Source organism: Puma concolor, chromosome C1, assembly GCF_028749965.1.
Source record: "Puma concolor isolate L17-30 chromosome C1, mPumCon1.1.hap2, whole genome shotgun sequence".
NCBI classification, from domain to species: domain Eukaryota; kingdom Metazoa; phylum Chordata; class Mammalia; order Carnivora; family Felidae; genus Puma; species Puma concolor.
The window spans coordinates 39822462-39838974 of NC_141674.1; the positions used below are offsets into that span (position 1 = coordinate 39822462).

Genomic DNA, 16513 nt, shown 5'->3' on the forward strand with positions numbered 1-16513 from the left:
CAGGACAGGCTTCCTTACTCCATTTTAGTGATTAGATCACACACTCAGAAGTTAAGTGAGTTGCCCAAGGCTACATACATAAGAAGTTCCAGGTCTTCTGATTCCTAGGCAATAGCAATCTGTGAATGGGGGGGGGGGGGGGGGGGGAGTCACAGACAACAAATTGTTTCATAAGATAATTCACTGACATGTTGAGTTGTTTTGGTGTTTTGTTTAGGATACTCCACATTAGACACAAACCCCTCCTATACAAACAGAAACACACACACACACAAACCATACAAATTCTTCTCCAAGCCCTTTGAGATCTCATGCCTCAGAGGAGGTTCATATGATAGTAAAAAGGCAAAAGTAGCCTCTAACATTTCTCTTCCTCACATTACCCAGGATTATGCTAGTAGAAAAGGAGACTTCCATTGAAAACAGAGAAAGGAAGGAAACAATCCCACACATTGAAATAGTTATAGAAATCAAGGATCCCATGAGTGGTGATAGGAAGAGGTACTCCTGGGCAGTCCTCAGCAAAGGATGGTGGTGGAGGGCACCTAGGGAAGAAGAACTTTGGGCACTAGGGATCTGTATCTAGGCAAAGGCTTCCATGAAGATCCCCATTCCCTGCTTGCAGTGAAGCATTCCACTTTCAAGGAGCTACATGAGATTGGATGATAAGGATGTCATGTGCCCAGACATGTGAAAATCAGAAGCCCTCATCTCATTGCCTAAGTATCACATACACCTCTTGGCATATTATGTAATGGGAGTGAAAGACATAGACCGTCAATGATGACAGGAAACTGAATTTCCCCAAATCCCAATGAGATGGATTGATTTAAATAAACTAAAATAAATTGGTATTTCTTGCTGAACATATGAACTAAGATCTATAGCTATAACATACAAACAGGCCAAAATGCTTCTTTAAACATATACTTCATTGTCAATTTCAAACCCATGATATTTTCTTGACCATTCCTAAAGGACTAAGTTCTTCAAATCCACAAATGTCACCCTTTCTACATTAACTGCTAGATACTCCAATTATCTACTTCCATCCATGAGGAACAACATATGGTATGTTACATCCAATCAGCCTTCCCAGATTAGATGTTCAAACCCCAAATGGGGAGTGAGTTAAAGCTTCCCAAAGTGGTAGTAGGTACATTCCATTTACTCCATTCAACAGGTCTCAAATTGCTTTCCTGTGAGCTAATACAGGACATAAGACTGCTTATTTGCTTGTACTCCAACTTGGAAATGCTCAGGTTGTCATGACTAAGCCAGCAAGCAAATGGATCAATGTTGAGTAACCAGGAACTAAGATATATGAGCACAGGCTTTCAGGTCTGATAGACATGGGTTGCCTCCAGATTCTGCCACTTATTAGTTCTATACAATTAAGGATGTCACTTAACTTCTATGAACCTCAATTTCCTTTTCCAAAAGTAGGAATAAAATGCTTACCCTCCATTTTGTCCAAAATTTATGAAAGACCATAAGAGAACGGAAAACACTTTGTTAACTACAAAACACTATATAAATATTAGGAATTGTTAGTTTTTCCACTTGGTCTTGCTGTTCTGGTTGTTATTTTCCTTCAGACCTAAAGTCATACAAGGGGAACATGGTGAGTTCTTACATCTTCTTTATACATTAATCAGTCAATGCACATTTGGGCTCTTTCCATAATTTGGTTGTCATTGATAGCACTGCTGTACACATTGCCCTTTTTTTTGTTGTTTGATAGTGTCCTTCACTGTGCAAAAGCTTTTTATTTTGATGCAGTACCAATAGTTTGTTTTTGCTTTTCTTTACCTTGCCTGAGGAGACAATTCTAGAAAAATGTTGCTATAACCAATGTCAAAAAAATTACTGCCTAGAATGTTTGGTTTCAGGACTCACATTTAGGTCTTTAATCCAATGTGAGTTTATTTTTGTGTATGGTGTAAGAAAGTGATCCAGTTTCATTCTTTTGCATATACTTGTCCAGTTTTCCCAGCACTGTTCATTAATGAGACTGTCTTTTTCCCATCATATATTCTTGCCTTTGTCATAGATTAATTGGCCATAGAAATGTGGGTATATTTCTGGGCTCTCTATTCTGTTCCATTGGTCTTTGTGTCTATTTTGTGCCATTATTATACAGTTTTGATTACTATAGCTTTGTAGAATAGCTTGAAATCTAGGATTGTGATTATCTAAAGCTTTGTTCTTCTTTCTCAAGACTGTTTTTGCTAGTCAGGGTCTTTTGTGGTTCCATAGAAATTTTAGGATTATTTGTTCTACTTCTATGAAAAATGCTATTGGTATATTGATAGGGATTACACTGAACCTGTAGATTGCTTTAGGGAGTATGGACTCTGTAACAATATTAATTCTTACAATCATGAGTGGTATATCTTTCCATTGTTTGTATCATCTTCAATTTCTATTATTAATATCCTACTATTGTTACTATTATTATCCTACTATTACTACTATCTATTATTAATATCCTATTAATATCACAGTAATTTCATTTCCTTCGTTAAGTTTATTTCTAGGTATTTTATCCTAAAATTTTTAATGCAATTATAAATGGGGGTGTTTCTTAGTTTCTCTTTCTGTTACTTTGTTATTAGAGTTTAAAAATTCAACAGATTTATGTATATTAATTTGGCATCCTATAACTTTACTGAATTTATTAGTTCCAGTAGTTTTTTGGTGGAGCCATTAGGCTTTTCTATATATAGTATCGTATCATCTGAAAATAATGAAACTTTTAATTCTTCCTTACCAATTGTATGCCTTTTACTGGTTGCTGTGGGTAGGACTTCCTGTATTATGTTGAATCAAAATGGTGAGAGTGGATATCTTTATCGTGTTCCAGATTTTAAAAGAAAATCTGTTTTTCACCATTAAGTATTATGTTAGCTGTGACTTTGTCATATATGGCCTTTATTATGTTGAGGTATAATTAATTCCTCTAAACTCACTTTGGTGAGAGATTGTATGATTAATGAATATTATACTTGTCAAATGCTTTTTCTGAATCTACTGAGATGATCATCGGGTTTTTATACTTCCTCTTGTTAATCTGGTGTATCACATTCATTGATTTGTGCTTATTGAACCATCTTTGCAATCCTGTGATAAATCGAACTTGATTGTGGTGAATGATCTTTTTAATATATTATTGATTTTGGTTTTATAACATTTTCTTGAGGATTTTTGCATCTATGTTCATCAGAGATATTGACTTAGAGTTTTTTATTTTTGTAATGCCTCTGTCTGGTTTTAATATACGGGTAATGCTTGTCTTGTAGAATGAATTTGGAAGTTTTCTTTCCTCTTCTATTTTGTGGGATAGTTTGAGAAGAGTAGGTATTAACACTTCTTTAAATCTTTGGTAGAATTCACCTGTTAAGCCATCAGATGCTAGATTTTTATTCATTGGGAGTTTTTTGATAACCACCTCAATTTCATTATGAGTAATCAATCTGTTTACATTTTTGTACTTGCTTCTTGATTAGTTTTAAAGATTGCATGTTTCTAGAAATTTATCCAATTCTTCTAGTTTGTCCAATTTTTTGGCATATAATTTTTTATAATATTCTCATAATTCTTTATATTTCTGTGGATCAGTTGTTATTTCTCTTTCATTCAGATTTTACTTGAGTCCTCTTGTTTTTTGTTTTTTGGTTTTTTTTATGAGTCTGGCTATTTATCAATTAAGTTTATCTTTTCAAAGAATCAGCTCTTGGTTTCACTGATTTTTTTTCTATTTATTTCTGCTTTTAAATTTTTTTTAACATTTATTTATTTTTGAGACAGAGAGAGACAGAGCATGAATGGGGGAGGCTCAGAGAGAGGGAGACACAGAATCCGAAACAGGCTCCAGGCTCTGAGCTGTCAGCACAGAGCCCGAGGCAGGTCTGGAACTCACAGACCGCGAGATCATTACCTGAGCCGAAGTCTGCCGCTTAACTGAGCCACCCAGGCGCCCCTATTTATTTCTGCTTTAATCTTCATTATTTACTTCCTACTACTAAATTGGGGCTTTGTTTGTTCATATTTTTCTAGTTCCTTTAGGTGTAAGGTTATATTCTTTGAGACTTTGTTTCTTCAGATAAGCCTGTATGACTACAAACCTCCCTCCTAGGACTACTTTTGCTACATCCCAAAGATTTTGGGCTATTGTGTTTCTATTTTCATTTGTCTCCATGTAATTTTTTTTAATTGCCTTATATTTCTTAGTTCACTTATTGGTTATTTAGTGCCATGTTGTTTACTATCCATGTATTTGTGTTTTTTCCAGTTTCTTTCTTGTTACTGTTTGCTAACTTCATAGTATTGTGATCAGAAAAGATGCTTGATATTTCGATCTCTTAAATTGATTAAGACTTGTTTTGTGGCCTAACATATCTTGCAGAATGTTTCATGTGTCCTCAAAAGGAATGTGTATTCTGTTTTTTAGATGGAATGCTCTGTATATGTATCTGTTAAGTCCATTTGTTCTAATGTATCATTCAAAGCCAATTCTCCCTTATACATTTTCTCTCTGGATGATCTATCCATTGATGTCCGGGGAGTGTTATAGTCCCCTACTATTAAACTAAGAACAGATACTACACTTAATCTTAGCCAAAAGGCAGGAAGCAATGGTGACAGAGAGTAGATACACATGTGGTGAGCATAGCATAATGTATAAACTTGTCAAATCACTGTCACGCACCTGAAACTAATGCAACATTATGTGTCAATTATACTAAAAATAAATAAATAAATAAATAAAAATGTTTAAAGGCCCCTATTATTACTGTATTACCCTCTATTTTTCCCTTTAGGTCAGTTAATATTAACATTGTGTATTAGGTGTGCCTATGTTGGATGCATAGATGTTCGCATTTGTTATACCTTTTCATTGAATTAATCCTTTTATAATTATGTCTGTCTTTCTTTGTCTCTTGCTTTGGTTAAAACAGTCTTTGTTTTAAAGTCTATCTTGTGTGATATAAATATTACTGTTCTGGCATTTGTTCCTCCCTGATCCATCTGCATGGAATATCTTTTTACATCCATTCACTTTCAGTCTGTGTGTGTCCTTAGGTCTGAAATGAGTCTGCTGAAAGGAGCATATACATGGGTCTTGTTTTTTTTAATCCGTTCCATCATCGTATGTCTTTTGATTGGGGCATTTAGTCCATTTACATTTAAAGAAATTATTCATAGTTACATATATACTGCAATTTTGTTGTTTTACATTAGTCTTATTTTTAAGTTTTTTATTTTTTATTATTAATTTTAGTTAGTTAACACATAGTGAAATATTAGTTTCAGAAATAGAATTCAATGATTCCTCATTACACACAACACCGAATGCTCATCACAAGTGCCCTCATTAATACCCATCACCCATCTAGCCCATCTCCCACTCACCTCCCTCCATTAGCCCTCAGTTTGTTCTGTATCATTAAGAGTATCTTGTGGTTTCTTTACCTTTCTTCAATATGTTCATCTCTTCTGTTTCTAAATTCTCTAATTCCACATCTAAGTGAAATTACATGGTATTTGTCTTTCTCTGATTGACTGATTTCATTTAGCATAATACATTCTAGCTCTATCCACAAGGTTGCAAATGGCAAGATTTCATTCTTTTTGATGGCTGAGTAATGTTGAATTGAGTGTGTGTATGTGTATGGATTCTCTCCATAGTTTGGCTATTGTTGATAACGCTACTATAAACATCAGGGCATATGTACATCTTTGAATCTGTATTTTAGAACCTTCAGGTAAAACCTAATAATGCAGTTTATGAATTGTAGGGTATTTTTATTTTTAGGTTTTTGAGGAACTTCCATACTGTTCTCCAAAGTTGCTGCATCAGTTTGAATTACCATCAACAGTGCAAAAGGGTTCTCTTTCTCCACATCCTTGCCAACACCTGTTGTTTCCTGTGTGGTTAATTTTAGTCATTCTGACAGGTGTAAAGTGGTATCTCATCATGGTTTGGATTTGTATTTCCCTAGTGATGAGTGATGGTGAGCATCCTTTCATATGTCATTAGACACCTGGATGTCTTGTTTGGAAAAGTATCTATTCATATCTTATGTCCATTTCTTAACTGGATTACTTGTTTTTTGGGCATTTAGCTTAGGAAGTTCTTTATAGATGTTGGATAATAACCCTTTATCAGGTATGTCCTTGCAAATACCTTTTCCCACTGCAAAGGCTACCATTTAGTTTTGTTGATTGTTTCCTTCACTGTGCAGAAGGTTTTTATCTAGATAAAAGTTCCAATAGTCATATTTCCTTTTGTTTTTCTTACTTTCAGCGACATGGCTGGTAATAAGTTGCTCTGGCAGAGATCAAAGAAGTTGCTGCCTGTGTTCTCTAGGATTTGATGGTTTTTGTCTCACATTCAGGTCTTCCATCCATCTTGAATTTATTTTTGTGTATGGTGTAAGAAAGTGATATAGTTTCATTCTTCTGTATTTTGCTGTCCAGTATTCCCAAAACCCTTAGTTGAAGAACCTTCTTTCCATTGGATATTGTTTCCTACTTTGTCAAAGATGAGTTGACCATATAATTGTGGGTCCACTTCTGGGTCTTTAATCCTGTTCCATTGACCTATATGTCTGTTTTTGTGCCAGGACCATACTGTCTTGATGACTACAGATTTATATCATACCTCAAAAACCAAAACTGTCATGCCTCCACTTTTATTTTTCTTTACTAGGATTGCTTTAACTATTCAAGGCCCTCTGTGGTTCCAAAAAATATTTAAGATTGTTTGTTCTAGCTCTGCAAAAAATGCTAGTGTTATTTTTGTTAATATAATTTATTGTCAAATTAGCTAACATACAGTGTGTAGAGTGTGCTCTTGGTTTTGGGAGTAGATTCCCATGAGTCATCACTTATATAAAACACCCAATGCTCATCCTTCCTCAATGCTGATCATCCATTTTCCCCTCCCCACCCCCAGCAACCCTCAGTTTATTATCTGTATTTAAGAGTCTCTTATGGTTTGCCTCCCCCCACCCCTGTTTGAAACTATTTTTTCCCTTTCTTTCTCCCATGGTCTTCTGTTAAGTTTCTCAAGTTCCAAAACATATGATGTCTGTCTTTCTCTGACTGACTTATTTCACTTAGCATAATACACTCCAATTCCATACACGTTGCTGCAAAAGGCATGATTTCATTCTTTCTCAGTGCCAAGCACTATTCCATTGCACATATAAACCACATCTTCTTTATCCATTCATCAGTTGATGGATGTTTAGGCTCTTTCCATAATTTGGTTAGTGTTGAAAGTGCTGCTATAAAATTGGGGTACAAGTGCCCCTATGCATCAGCACTCCTGTATCCCTTAGGTAAATTCCTAGCAGTGCTATTGCTGGGTCATGGGGTAGATCTATTTTCAATTTTTTGAGGAACCTCCACACTGTTTCCAGAGTGGCTGCACCAGTTTGCATTCCCACTAACAGTGCAAGAGGGTTCCCGTTTCTCCACATCCTTGCCAGCACGTATAGTCTCCTGATTTGTTCATTTTAGCCACTCTGACCGGCGTGAGGTGGTGTCTCAGTGTGGTTTTGATTTGTATTTCCCTGATGAGAAGCGACATTGAGCATCTTTTCATGTGCCTGTTGGCCATCTGGATGTCTTCTTTAGAGAAGTGGTTATTCATGTCTTCTGCCCATTTCTTCACTGGATTATTTGTTTTTCGGGTGTGCAGTTTGGTAAGTTCTTTATAGATTTTAGATACTAGCCCTTTGTCTGAATGTCATTTGCAAATATCTTTTCCTATTCCATCAGTTGCCTTTTAGTTTTGTTGATTGTTTCCTTTGTAGTGCAAAAGCTTTTTATCTTGATGAGGTCCCAATAGTTCATTTTTGCTTTTAATTCTCTTGCCTCTGGAGATGTGTCAAGTAAAAAACTGCTGCAGCTGAGATCAGAGAAGTTTATTTCTGCTTTCTCCTCTAGGGTTTTGATGGTTTCCTGTCTCACATTCAGGTCCTTCATCCATTTTGAGTTTATTTCTGTGAATGGTGTAAGAAAGTGGTCTACTTTCATTCTTCTGCATGTTGCTGTCCAGTTCTCCCAGCACCATTTGTTAAAGAGACTGTCTTTTTTCCATTGGATATTCTTTCCTGCTTTGTCAAAGGTTAGTTGGCCATACATTTGGAATGTTGGCCATACATTTGGAATGCTTTAAATATGACAGGAATACGCTTAGATGTGAGTTTTAAAAGGATCACTCTAGGGGCGCCTAGGTTAAGCATCCAACTTTAGCTCAGGTCATGATCTCATGGTCTGTGAGTTTGAGCCCTGCGCTGGGCTCTGTGCTATCAGTTCAGAGCCTGGAGCCTGCTTCAGATTCTGTCTCCCTCTCTCTCTGGCCCTCCCCCACTCACACTCTATCTCTCTCTATCAAAAAAATGAATAAACATTAAAAAAATTTTAAAGGGTCACTCTACATGCTGTGCTGAGAACGGATAATGGGGGTTGGGGAAGATGTATGGAAGGAAACAAGAACAATAGTTCTGACAGATGTTGATGGTTTGAATGAAGGAGGCAGATAGAAAGAAATTAATGGATTCAGGATATTTAATAAGCATAATAGTAATTCTCAATGGATGGATGGATGATGAGTTATTAGATAGGATACTCAAGATTTATAAAGATTAAAAGATAAGTAATCTGAACCTTGGAGAATGCCTTAAGGGTCACATGTGGATGAAAACAAGACTGGTACGTCAGAGAGGAGGCAGGTGAATGAGGATGAAAGAGTCGATGCTGCCAGGGAAAAAAAATGTCAAAAAGTAAGGGTGATCATTAGAAATATCATTTGCTACACAGGAATCAAGAGCTAAGAGAGACCACCAAATTACATGACTAAAGTCTCTGGCAACCTTTCAGAGAACTATCTTGCTGGAACAGTGAGGATGCAAACCAGACTGAAAGGAAAAAGATGTTAATAGCTATATAGAGACATTGTTATTTTTACTGGAAATCTTTCTAAAATCACATTGTACATAATTTAATCTTACCTTTATGATAAAGAACAGATCTATTAAAGTTATATACTTAGGGGCGCCTGGGTGGCGCAGTCGGTTAAGCGTCCGACTTCAGCCAGGTCACGATCTCGCGGTCCGTGGGTTCGAGCCCCGCGTCAGGCTCTGGGCTGATGGCTCAGAGCCTGGAGCCTGTTTCCGATTCTGTGTCTCCCTCTCTCTCTGCCCCTCCCCCGTTCATGCTCTGTCTCTCTCTGTCCCAAAAATAAATAAACGTTGAAAAAAAAAATTTAAAGTTATATACTTAAATATTCTTGTTTACTTTTATATTTTCTGCCTCCTCCCTTCTGTAAGCTTGTCAACTTTGATTTCACACCAAAGATTATTTCTATCTCCTCAAGTTCCACCCTACCTACAAATTTCCAGAGCTGAAAACCCATATAATCAATATAGTTAAAACTGTGTCTAAACAAGAAGAAATAAATGCTAAGTATCTCCTTTGAGAAGTAAGGTGCATGAACATTAGTGCATGTATTTTATAACTATTTTAACTATCGAAAGTTTTCCCACCATCCCACCCAAGTTATCAGTGATAGTCTCAAAAAATAAGGTTGCTGGATATGTGTTTGTTTCTATATATCAATACAGTCATGCTAAATTCTTCAACTTTGTATTCTATAATTTGAGGTCAATAGTTGAGAAAATACAATAAATGCACATGTAACTAATTTCATCTGGTGAATTACTAGTCATTCTCAAACTAATTCTTTCAACAAATTTTTTTAAGGTTGTTTGTTTGGTTTTGGGTTTTTTTGCTTTTTTGTTTTGTTTTGTTTTGTTTTGTTTTGTTTTGTTTTGTTGAGAGAGAGAGAGAGCAAGTGAGCACATGCACAAGCCCAGGAAGGGCAGAGAGAGAGGGAGAGAGAGAATCCCAAGCAGGCCCCATGCTGACAGCCCAATGTAGGGCTCGATCCCATGAATGGTGATATCATGTCCTGAGCCAAAATCAAGAGTCAGATGCTCAATTGACTGAGCCACCCAGATGTCCCTTAACAAGTATTTATTGAGCACCTATCATGTGCCAGCCATTGTTCTAGGCATCAGGGTATGAAAGAAAAATTCCTACCTTCCTAGTTTATATTTTACTGGAGAAGACAATAAATAAAAAATATAAATAATAAAATGTATATTATATTAGATGGTGGTAAGTACTAAGAAGAAAAAATAAAGCAGATAGGGGATTAGGAAATGTCAGGAAATAAGAGTTGAAATTTTACACAGGGTCACAGAGACATTTGAGCAAAAAAAAACAAAAAAGAACTGAAATGAATGAAAAAAACCATGCTTTCTGAAAAAACATTCCATGCAGAGTATTAAAGTATAATTCCTATATTTACCTCTTCCTCAATTGTCTCCCACCCTCCCCCCCCCACCCCATCTATACACACAAAATGAATCACTTCCCTTTCTAGGCTTTCACTACTGACCACTGACTATCTGCTATGCTTCTGGCAATTCCAATCCAAACAACAACCCCGTAAGATATTGTCATGCCTGTCATAAGGATGCACTGAGGCTCTGCTCAAAGTACAGCAATCGAACAAAATTGGGATCACAAGGAAGGGGCTGTCTGGCAAAACCATAAAGGAAATATAGCCACTGCTGGACATGCTGCCCAAGATACACTGAGGGAGAAATACCCAGGCTTCTCCTTTCTACCTGCCCTTCAATCTCCTCCTACAATTTCCTATAAGCTGAACCTAGTCAGAATCCAGATGATAAGGGAGCCCGGGAAGTGCAAATATCAAGACGTTGGTCCCTGCAATACAGAGAAAAATGGGGAAAGGATGATAAATCAAACAAACTGCAAACAGGTAGCCTGCACAAAATATCCTCATAGCTTCAGAAGGCAAGTCTATCTGAAAGCTGTATGAAACCCACAATTTGTATGGATTTTTCAATACTGCAATACACTATCAAAAGTAGAACTATTTTATAAACATTAAAGCATAAAACCACAGACAACATTCTAGTTTTGCTAATTAATGTAATTTTAAATTTGTTTGCAAATGGAAAGCAATAATAATATAAAATTTTTAAATATTCCAATTTTAAGTGTATCATGTGGTTATCACTTGAAAAAGTATTTATGTTTAGATTTTAAACTATTACACACATATAATCATTCAAGTAGTGTCTTAAATCTTGGAAAGAAGAGGGCTATAAACAAACTCAATCAACCACATTTAATCAAGTGACATGTTCCCTTTTTTGGTAGTTATTTTACAACTAAAGCATAGGAGGGGTGTTTTATGTGTATTGGAAGTCCCCTTCAAAACACTGTCTCAGATGATTTAAAAAGAGCAGCTGAAGATAAGTGCAAATAAGATTTTATTAAACATAGTTCATACTTCTTCAACTGTTGTTTCCAAGGCCCTTTGTTTCAGGACTGTTACTATTGGAAATGTCATCATACTTAGAGGAAAGTTATTTGGGAATGAAATGTCTTACTTCTTCCTTAAAGTGAAGTAGAGAAAATAGGAAAGAGAAAAACATACATGTAGATACATAGCCATATATATGCATATATAATTCAGTAAAGGGGTCAGAAATTTAAAAAACAAATGAAAACCCAGGGCACCTGGGTGGTTCAGTCGGTTAAACATCTGACTTCAGGTCAGGTCATGATCTCCTAGTTGGTGAGTTCGAGCCCCACGTCAGGCTCTGTGCTGACAGCTCTGAGCCCCGAGCCTGCTTCAGATTCTGTATCTCCCTCTCTCTCTCTCTCTGCCCTTCCCCTTCCCCTTCTCTCTCTCTCTCTCTTTCTAAAATAAACAAACATTAAAAAAATTTTTTTAAAAAGAAAACCCTACAATAATAGAAGTTCAGCTTTGTTTCAATTATGAGTCAGAAATAACAGAATTAAATTATTCATCTATAGTTTCATAGCTGCCAATACTTCTCCAACAGAATTTCTAGACACAGTAAAACACTTTATATTTCATAACCATGCTGTTTTCTCCTAAATATGCTAATTTTTCCCCTGAAAGAGATAATGGCCTTGAAAGGGGCATATTCTGGCATAAAATGATAATATCAATATGAAGCAAATTTTTATCAGATCTTATGTTAAAGACATTGTCAGATAAAAGCATTTGTATTTTATCCTAAGGACAACAGGGAGTCATGAAAGATTTCAACAATAAAGTAGTATAATCCAATGATTTGCATTTTAGCTTTGGTAGCATTGTGCAGGATGGACCAGAAAGAGTTGGGGATAAACTTCAGAATCCAGTCAGAAAGCTTCCATACAAGTCCAGCAAACCTACTGAGGATGAAGTCTAGGGCTGAAGTTGTGGGGCTGAAAAGGTTGCAAGATTTTATAATCATTCATTTAATAACAAGCAGAGAGAAAACAGAGTACACTGCCTAATATTTTCTCTTACTATCATCTTTATGGGAAAAATTCCAGTAGGGACAAAAGACTAAACTCACTTGTCAAGGCCAAAACTTTGGATTAGCAAAGCAAGCAATGCAGCAATACATATAAATCAGGAGGGTCCACAGGGCAGAGATAGACACAGAATGAGGTTGTGGAGAGGAGGAGAGCAACCAGCAGAGAGACCCATTCAAGTCAGGTTCGGGATATAGACACATGGATGGTGTCATTACAATATGTGCTCTGGTAAAGCACATTTATTTCTTTAAGAATGAAGAAAAGAATGAGACATTACATATATATTAGAAATAAATTAATTAAATTATTTTTTTGTTAAATTAATTATTTAAAAAGTTTTAGTGAGCCCTTACTCTTAGGAATACTCTTCATTTCTGAGAGTTAGTTATAGTTTGCCATTTCACTCTGGTAGCAGAGTGCCATTATCACTCTTGCATTTGGGTCTTTCTGGATATCATAAGAACCGGGTAGTTTTTCCCATTGCTAAAATTTATCAGGATAATTCTTACTAATCCTTTAATACTCAGCTCATTGGAGCCTCTTCTAAGAAGTCTGCCAATTTGCCACCCCACCATCCTACGATACCCTACTGAAAAAGACATGCTTTTGATATGCTTTCTCATTACACAGTACTTACCCCAATTAGAATTAGAGGTACTACACATCATGGTTAGCCTCTGACAGGCCCCAGGGTATGCCATTTGTCCCAGCATCCCTTCCAGGTTAGCACTTGTTCTGGACAAAAATATTTGCCTTAGACAATAAATTTTGTCATCAACTTAATCACAGCCTCTGTCAGGGAAACCTGGGTGGCTCAGTCAGATATGCATCCAACATCGGCTTGGGTAATGATCTCAAGGTTCGTGAGTTCAAGCCCCATGACAGGCAATGTGCTGACAGCTGAGAGCCTGGAAGCTGCTTTGGATTCTGTGTCTCCCTCTCTCTGCCCCTCCCCACCTTGGGCTCTGACTCTCTTTCTCTCTCTCTCTCAAAAATAAATAAACATTAAAATTTAAAAAAAAAAATCACAGCCTCTATCAGTCTCTCCCACTTAACTCCTTTAAGGAAGGAACTGTGGGTTGTATTCCTCCCACGGGGTATAAAACATATCTGCTGATTGGTATATTCATAGAAAATAAAAAGTAAGATTCTACCACATCCCTCAAACAATGTAAATCAAGAGCTCTATCATAATTATAATAACACACAACTTTAAAACTCTTCTTCCTTAAACAGAGAAGTTTATCTAATTTCTGTGAGAATGAAGAAGGGGCAGATTCTACAAACAGAAAATTCACTATTTATTTTTTTCTTAGAGAGGCTATAAACCTAGGCCTCATATACTATATGATTTGATTTTTAAATATTTGTAAATGTCTCTCAACATAATTTTCTGCAAGAGAACCTTTCTTAATTTAAAGGTTAATGGTCATAAGCCCTTGGTATGGAGTGATCAATTTTTCTGCTAATCTATTTTTCTGCTACATCACTTCATTCTTTAATTTAGGAAACTGAGTATCATATTTTTAACTTTAAGTTACAACAATCTTGTTTTCCTCAGAAATTATAAAGACCTAAATGCAAAATTTAAAAATATTGGAACTATTGCTAAATGCTTGATACTGAGATAAGCTTTTATATAAATTATGACCCGACATAGCACAAATGGTTACAAGCACAAATTCTGGAGTGAGGCCAACTGGGTCTGAACCCCAGGTCCACAACCTAGCAGCAGAGTGACCTTGGCAAAATTATCTAACCTCTTAGTGTCTGTTTCCTTACCTGTTAAATGAAAATAATAATAATAGAAGCTACCTCACAGGTTTGATATGAGAATTAAATGCATTACTTATGTCAAACACTTAGAAATTTGCATGACAGTAAATTCTATATTCATATTTAATACTATTGTTATTTTAATCATATCTAAACTGAGTTCAAACCCCAGTCTGATACTTGATTAGTTAACTGTAGAGTCATAGGCAAATTATTTAACGTCTCTAGGCCTCTACTTCTTCATCTTTAAGACAGAATGATAATACCTACCTCAAAAGATATGAGGATTCAATGAGATAAAGTATGTAAAAGTATGTTGTGAGCTTCACAAAATGCCTGTGTCTGACCATTTACTATTATGAGGCAGGCCCAGATACAAATCCTGGCTCTACCTTTTAAAAACAGTTTAATTTTAACATATGTTTATCCTCTCTGAGCCTGATTTTCTTTACCTGTGAATCAGCATTAATAATACTTACTCTGAAGAATTGTTGTGATAATTGTATTTATTTCATATACATTTATTGAACACCTATTATGTACCAGGCTCGGGACTAAGCATGATATATGGTGGTAACCAAGAGCTCCTACAGAGCTTACAAACTTCAGACATTTAGACAAGTACTTCTAGAAGACTGGAAAGTATATAGACTGCAATGGGTCTGTACAGATGGGATCCTAACCTAGTCTAGAAAGTCCTGAAAAGATAAGTATTATAGGTGATACATGTTTTTTTCTTTTTTTTTTTAATGTTTATTTATCTTTGAGAGACAGAGACAGACAGAGCACGAGCAGGGGAGGGGCAGAGCAAGAGGGAGACACAGAATCTGAAGCAGGCTCCAGGCTCTGAGCTGTCAGCACAGAGAACGATGCGGAGCTTGAACTCCCGAACCATGAGATCATGACCTGAGCCAAAGCCAGACGCTTAACCAACTGAGCCACCCAGGCGCCCTGTTACAGGTGATACATGTCAAGCTCCTTATTCAAAGACTGGGACACATTACGCATTTGACAAATGATAACTATAATTAGTCATTTTTTTAAAACCTTGTAAAGTATTTTCTCCATTTTTAGACTGATAGGATGGGGTTCAAAGACATAAAGTAATTCCCAAGACCAAATCAGGCTAGGATTCAAAGCCAGGTCAACTGACTCCACACATTGTTCTTCCCACAACTACAAAGTTAACTCCTGATGCCAAAGGAGAATGTTGTTAACTTAAAATCTCCAAATATTCTTCTAATTCTGGCCCTTCTTATTAACACCCAGAACAATCTTAGATTGCCTAGATTTTCCAAGCCTAAAGAACTTACACTAGAATGACCAAGAATACTATATGCCCAGAAAAGCAAGAATTACCCAGAGCATCTCCCTCTTGAGATCTCCATCAAAATATACAATCTTTACCTAAGTCCTTATCTCAGTGTATGATCCTGGGGTAACCTAATCTAAGGGTCCTATGTTGTAGGGTTGTTCTAAGGATTGGTAATAACACTATTAAGTATACCCACAAAAGTACCTGGCACATTTTGGCACTCTTGGAATGATATACATGTGCCAGAATTATAACCTGAAGTTGATAGCCATATATTGTACTGTCTCTTTTATATATTATACTACTTAGCATAATAATATTCTATAATATAGATATGTTTTCCTAATTTTATAGATGAGTAAAAGTTAATATATGAAACCAGTTCTGTCTGAAACCAAAACCTGTGTGTTTGGCATTATATTATAATGCCATTGTAAAAAAATTTAGTTAACATAGTGCCTTCTAGATTTATTCACATTGTCACAAATAGGATTTACTCTCTTTAATAGCTGAATAACATTCCTCTGTACGTGTGTGTGTGTGTGTGTGTGTGTGTGTGTGTGCGTGCATGCATGTCACATTTTCTGTGCCCATTTCACATATGGAAGGATATTTATGTTGTTTCCATATCTTGGCTATTTTCAATAATTTTGCAATAAAGTCAGTTGTACAGGAAATAGAAAAGTTGCCAGAGACTGGGGGAAGGAGGAAATGGGGTGATATAACTAAAAAGATACAAATTTTCAATTATATGAATAAGTTTTGAGGATCTAATATAAACCATGATTATGGTAATTAATAATACAGTATGGTATATTTGAAAGTTGATAAAAGTAGATCTTAAGGATTTTTAACACAAAGAAAAGTTATCTGTGTTAATTATGTGAGGACATTGATGTGTTAATTAGCTAAATCTTGGTAATTATTCTATATTATATATAGAATATTTTATATACATGTATATATATCAAACCA

General features: G+C 36.0%; 1 protein-coding gene and 1 pseudogene across 4 annotated transcripts in view; both read right to left on the minus strand.

The window, feature by feature from the left end:
* The window catches only part of LOC112863632 (AGBL carboxypeptidase 4), a 1479506-nt gene that overhangs the window by 1316148 nt on the left and 146845 nt on the right, over positions 1-16513 (minus strand). The window lies entirely within an intron of this gene.
* Positions 4540-4639, minus strand: LOC112848982 (U2 spliceosomal RNA; annotated as a pseudogene).